This window comes from Mandrillus leucophaeus, unplaced genomic scaffold (assembly GCF_000951045.1).
Source record: "Mandrillus leucophaeus isolate KB7577 unplaced genomic scaffold, Mleu.le_1.0 Scaffold1275, whole genome shotgun sequence".
Lineage (NCBI taxonomy): Eukaryota > Metazoa > Chordata > Mammalia > Primates > Cercopithecidae > Mandrillus > Mandrillus leucophaeus.
The window spans coordinates 308,659-315,113 of NW_012101154.1; positions in this window are offsets into that span (position 1 = coordinate 308,659).

Consider the following 6,455-nt stretch of genomic DNA (forward strand, 5'->3'; position numbering starts at 1 on the left):
GAAAGAATGAATGAAAACCTGTGAGATATTAGTAAACATCATCAAACACAAGCTGTGTAGGTTTTTAAGAACTGAATAATCTCATTAAATAGTGGGAAAATTTAAGATTCCAGAAAATTCAGAAAATATATGGGCCAGTGTTTGGTGTACATCAGTTCATTAAAATTATAGATGTGAAGACTCTACTCATAAACTACTGAATCAGAAATTCTGGGACCTCCTTATATTCAACAAGCTGCCCAAGTGATTCTGCTGTGTGTGAAAGTTGGAGAACTAGTGATTTAGGTTATAGTTTAATTTGTAATAATCAAAACAAATAATTAACTGCCTTGTAATAAACACTCACATTCACTGATTGCCATCATGTCTCTTTCTGATAATAATAGTGAATCTACATGAGCCCTTACTCTCTGCCATATGTGTAAATTCTGATTGAATTTTCATAAGAATTTTGCAGGGCGAGTGTTATTATCTTTACTCAATAAAATCAGGGCTGAATGCTCAGAGAGATGGAGTGACTTGGTTAAACAAACATTGTTAGACTGGGCCAAAGCTGGCTCTGCACCAGGTCTGCCTGTCTCAAAACCCATGCTCCCTCCATCACAGCCAGGACACCCCTCCTCCTTTGCATGAAGTTGGACCCAAGGCTGGGCTGGGAGGTTCAGAAGAGTCTCTCATAACTTCAAAAGGGATGAGCATGGTTCACAAACATGAACACTTATCTATCATTGCAGCAGCAAACAAGAACTTTTGAGAACGCGGTGACCAAAGTTGAGAAGCATAGATAGCCTCCAAAAACTCTAGAAGAAACAGAGACCATGCCTGTGAAAGAATGATGAATTAGAGAGGGAGTTTGAGGGATAACAGAAGATGGAGAAATGGAGGCTGGCTTGAGAAATGTAAGTAGCCTAGATCTGGAATCTGGGAAGGAAGGAAGGGAGTGAGGGGGTGCAGTGGAAGGTGCTGCAGAAACAAAGTTGGGTGAAAGGGGAAGGAAGGAAACTTCCAGATGAAAGGATTCAAGGATATGCCTGCTGTGATGGAGGTGGGTAGAATGAGAACAAGAGCCAGGAGAAACAGAGAGAGAGAGAGAGAGAGAGAGAGAGAGAGAGAGAAAGAGAGAGAGGCCTTGAGCAGATGATTCACCAATGCATGATTTGTAACATCATGCACTGTTCACTGGTCACTTGGAAAATGTTGGTTCACTGAGTCACAAAGATCCTCCAAATGCACAGTGAAAAGCCCCACTGTGCACCCGGAGGTAAATAAGAAAGGAAAGGCAAACGATCTTGAAATAGCATTGACCTCCCAGACACCCTGAAAGGATCTCAAGGAGTCCAGGAGTCTCAGGCTTACACCTTGAGAAGTACTGCTGTGGTGTAACAAAGAGCATTCTGAACTGGGAATCAGACAAACCGCGTGCTATATCGGACTCACCTTTTCATTAGCTTGGGCATGTCCCTGAACTTCTCTGAGCCCTGTCAGACAAGCTGGATGACTCACTATTTCTTAACAATTCCCCATGAATTTCCCCATCAGAGCATTTCTCTGCTCTGCCTAAGATAGACTCTTCTCTGCCCAGTTCTCCAACTGCCACCTGCCAACTGTACCCCTTCTTGAAGGCATAGCCAGTAGCCACCGTGATAGGTTCTCTATTTCCCCTCTTCAGACACATCTCTCCTTCTTAGGCCCTTTACTGCCTGTGTTTGGACCTCTCCTGGGGATCTTATCTCACTCTGCCCTCAGAGTAAAAATGACCAGAATCCTTGTCTGGCAACCCCACCACTTCTGGCACCCCCACACTCCCCCTCCAACTGGACTGTGAGTCCCTGAAGAGCAGAGACCACCAAGTCTTGTTCATGTTTATGTCTCCTTCAGCCATTAGCCCAATGCCTGACACAGAGTAGGCACCCTGTGGAAGTGAAATTAATTGGTTAGCATGTTTCAGAAAGATCTATCTGTAAGGTTAAATGGATATTTATGGGAGAAGAGGCTGGGAAGAGGTGACTGGGAGGTGAAGGGAGAGGAATGGCGGTAAAGGGAAATAATGAGAAAACTGACGGAAGGGGCCTGAGGGGAGAGGTCACGGTGTACACCTATGGGCTAAAGAGACAGGGTGTGATGGGGGCACAGTAAGAAGATAAGAAGGGCATCTTATGGTGGACTTAGAGGATGGGGAGGGGAGTGGAATGCTTGGTGAATGGCATTCATTGGACTAAGACACTAAAGAATACTTGGGATGAAAATCAGAAGAAACTGGGTGCAGGAGCTGAGTCCTGGCTGCTGGATGACTGCTTGTGTGACTGAGGGGCATGAACAGAGGTGCTAGCAAGCCGACCCCATTCTCTCTGCACACAATGCCAGGGACGCCATTGGATCTCCTGTGTGGGGCTTCCTGAGAACCCCCCTTCCAGGCACCTGGAAACCCCTGCCAGTTCCCACACATCTGGTGAGGAGCAAGCCCACATGTAGCACAAGTGGAAAAGAGTAAGACACTCAAAACCTCTGTCTTTTTCTCTTCAAATATTTGCAGAGGGAGTGTGGCAGGAGCTCAGGGAATGCGGTGCTTATTGCTCACACTACATTAAAATTCAGATTGGCTTGTGCAATATCCCTGGCATAACCGCTCTGTGCTGATATTTTTATAACTCTTAATATCAAACAAATTGCCTCTTCACTGAGACAGTTTAATGTCGCGGGGGCCGTGCCCGCCAGCTTCCTCATGCCGGCCCCATAAAGATCATCGTTCTGTTACTGGGGACAGAGGAGCTATGAATTTACTGTCAAAAATATGACTGGATTTTGCAGAGTAAATCTTGGACTGTATTAAAAGGATCATTTTAATCTCCACCATATCTTTTTTTACTAATACAATAAGGTGGGGGCCTCCAGGTTGAATCATCTATGAATCATCTTTTTTGGCCTAGGTTCCTGTTTTTGTCATATTCATGCCTCTTCTTCAGTCATCAATAGATGCCTTTGGCTCCACCTTACATTCAATAGATGCTCCCTCTTTTCTTCATGATCTGGGAGAGAAAAAGACTTGAATGGATTTTTCTAGAAAATCCCCACCATACTTCAACTTCACGGTCAACAGAATCTTCTCTTCTTTGGGTAATATTTACCCCAATGGCATCTGGGGAGTAGAGAGAACTATAGTTGAACATTACACTCTTCTTCCTGAGCTCGTTCCATCAAACACTCCTTTTATTACAAATACATGATTTCCTACATAATTAGGAAAAATAGACTGTATTTATTGAACAATCAGTTCTCTCTCTCATTTATAAATCAAGGACCTAGAGAAATGCCAATCAGAGCAATCCATTCCAGACAGTACGTATTCCCAAATTGAGTTGTTATAAATCAACCCAAAGCAAAGAAACCTGACATTTTACTAGCCGAAGTCACTTTACTGTAGGTAATCAGTCCTTTCCAAATATTGAACATAGTTTGTGAACTCTACCCTCCCACCGTTACTGCCCTACAGAGCCACTCAGAGACCCAGGATACTGAAGTTCAGAACAAGTGAGTAAGGTGTCCTCCAAGAAATACATTGATTGGAGGAGTTGTGTCAATAGAAGTCTCAGTACAGTGTATGCAAGTGCTGAATGGCAGCACAAATGCAAAGAACAAATGATCAAAGGGTTTTGCATCATCTTCCAGCCTTCCTGAGACCACACACTCCAGACTGATAGACAGACAGACAAATGGACACCAGTCACACATCCTTGTTTTCAAGGCAGGGAGGAAAGCTTCCACTTGAAAAGTGCCCAGTCACTTGAAAGGGTTACCTATGTGACGTCACATAATTTTGAATGTTTTTCTCTCATATCTTTATAGCTCAAATCCTCTTTTTCTTCTCTACTTGTATTTTATGAAATAATACCTAGGATGACTCCACCATTTTCAAGTTTTACATTTTAATATACTTTGAAATTGGTATCCTCACATAACTTACTTAACACCAATCAGTGGTACCATCACCCATTATTATAACTTGACACACATTTGTTTTGTGAATGTTTTAGGAAGATTTGAACTGAATAATCCTTTTCTTTAAGTACCATATCTTTTTTGATTCTTATGGCTAAAGCCATATCTACTTCCTTTGCTTCCAGAACATTCCAGATTGCCCTGGCTTACAGCACTGGTGGTCTTTGAAAATCTACAACATTTTAGAAAGGCTGATCCAGGCTAGGAAGTCAGACCAGGCCCTGTAGAATTGTCAACTATTAAAATATGTCACATCTTATGCTTATGAAACCAGGAAAAATCATAAATCACGCTTTTATAACTAACTGCTATGGTCTGAATGTGTCCCCCAGAGTTCAAGTGTTGGTAACTTAATTTCCAATGTAACAGTGTCAAGAGAATGGATATTTAAGGGTTATTGGGCTCTGTCCTAAGGGTTATTGGTGTCTGTCCTCATTAATGGATTAATAGTGTTATCACGGGAGTTAGTTATTGAGGGAGCAGGTTTCTGATAAAAGGGATGAGTCTGCCCCACTTTCTCTCTTACTCCTTTCTGCTCTCTTCCCCTTCCTCCTTCCCTCATAGAATGATGCAGCAAGAAGGTCCTCACCAGATGCAGCCCCCCAACCTTGGATTTCCCAGCCTCCAGAACAGTAAGAACAAAAAAACCTTTTCTTTATAAATTACTTAGGCTATAGTATTCCGTTATAGCAACACAAAACAGACTAAGACACTGACTGTGCTAAAAATGGGATGATCTGGGCTGGGCACAGTGGCTTATACCTGTAATCCCAGCACTTTGGGAGGCCGAGGCGGGCGGATCATGAGGTCAGGAGATCAAGACCATCCTGGCTAACACAGTGAAACCCCGTCTCCACTAAAAATACAAAAACTTAGCCAGGCCTGGTGGCGGGTGCCTGTAGTCCCAGCTACTGGGGAGGTTGAGGCAGGAGAATGGCGTGAACCTGGGAGGCGGACCTTGCAGTGGGCAGAGATCGTGCCACTGCACTCCAGTCTGGGCAACACTGCAAGACTCCGTCTTAAAAAAAAAGATTGATCTGAATAATGCAAAAGAGGAAATCTTGATAATATCAAAATTTTAGAAACAATCAAAATGAACAAATAAGTGCCTTGTTAAAAAATAACCATCCATAGAGCATACAAACCTATAATAAAACACTGTAACCTCTTAGAATTTTGTTATAGAAGAAATATTTAATATGATATAAAAAGGTATTTACAATTTAACACTGAATGAAATAAAGAAGGTCAAAACAATGTTTACAATATGACCTTTTTTTAACACATACGTATTTTGAGATTGAGGATAAATTCCAGACTGTTTATAGTAGAATAACAGGTGATTTTTTTTCTTCTGTGTTGCGTATCTCTGTTGTCTTAATGTTCGATGGAAAAAATAGGTGTATTGCTTTCAAAATAAGAGGGAAAAAAAGTAGTCTGGAAAATTGTTTTCATTGCACATCTGTGGGAGTTGAAAATTGAGCCTAGAGCTTATAAGACATTCTTGTATTCATGCATCTCAACAAATAATACTTATGGCCTAAGGTAAGCTAGCCCTGTGGTATTGCAGAAAAACCAAAGACCCACTACCTGCCCTCTGACAACTTATAGTTCTGCCACTCAGACAAGAGAAAACTTAAATCCCTGCCTTTGAGGTGAGAAATGAGGGCTCACTTCTGCCAAGGACCTCTGAGGCTTCCACAGCTCCTTGGACTGAGGTTGGAGCCAGCACTGCCTCCTGTGCCCTGAGGGTGCCTGGGACCCCCGCAGAAAGCTACTGAGGTCCCAGGGGATCAGGGTGTGGCTGAAGTAGTCTGGGCCTGCAGCTACTTCCTCAAGTCCACTCTCCCACCCGGACAGCCTGTCCCACTGCCCTCGGACACCCACCTCGTCACACTCTTCTGTTTCTCCCCTTCCCATCCTCTCTGTCCGGTTTCTTCCAGGCCACTTCCAAAGAGACCTGCTGCTCCACCCTCAATCTGTTGCTTGTGCCTTACTAGAGGTTTCTGCCCTTTTCAGCGCCACATCCCAGGGAAGGAAGAAACATGCTCCAGGGCTGGAAGTTCGTCTTTGAGGGGAGGAAGTTCCCTGGAGTCTGCAGCAGATGGGGGAGGCCCCAGTGGGGCGCACGTGGATACATTTCTGGGAGGAAACCAAGTACCATCCGCTCTCGCTCGCTCCCATCCAGTGTTTTCTTCCCCCAGTGAGTCTCTTAATTTTGCTCATTTATCTTAAAGAGCTCCGTAAGCGCCGTGGGCTCTGGTTGGGGGTGGGGGGCGCACGGGGCCTCCGACACCCGACCCCCACGCCTGCCTCCCAGAGGAGCCATCCAGCGCGGGCCAAATCTCATTTTCCTACAAATAGTTTGTCAGAAGCAGCAGGGCAAGTAATAAATCACGGGGAGCGAGAGCGGAGAAGGGAAGGGGGGAGGCTGGCGAAGGGAGGGCGGGGCCGAGGGG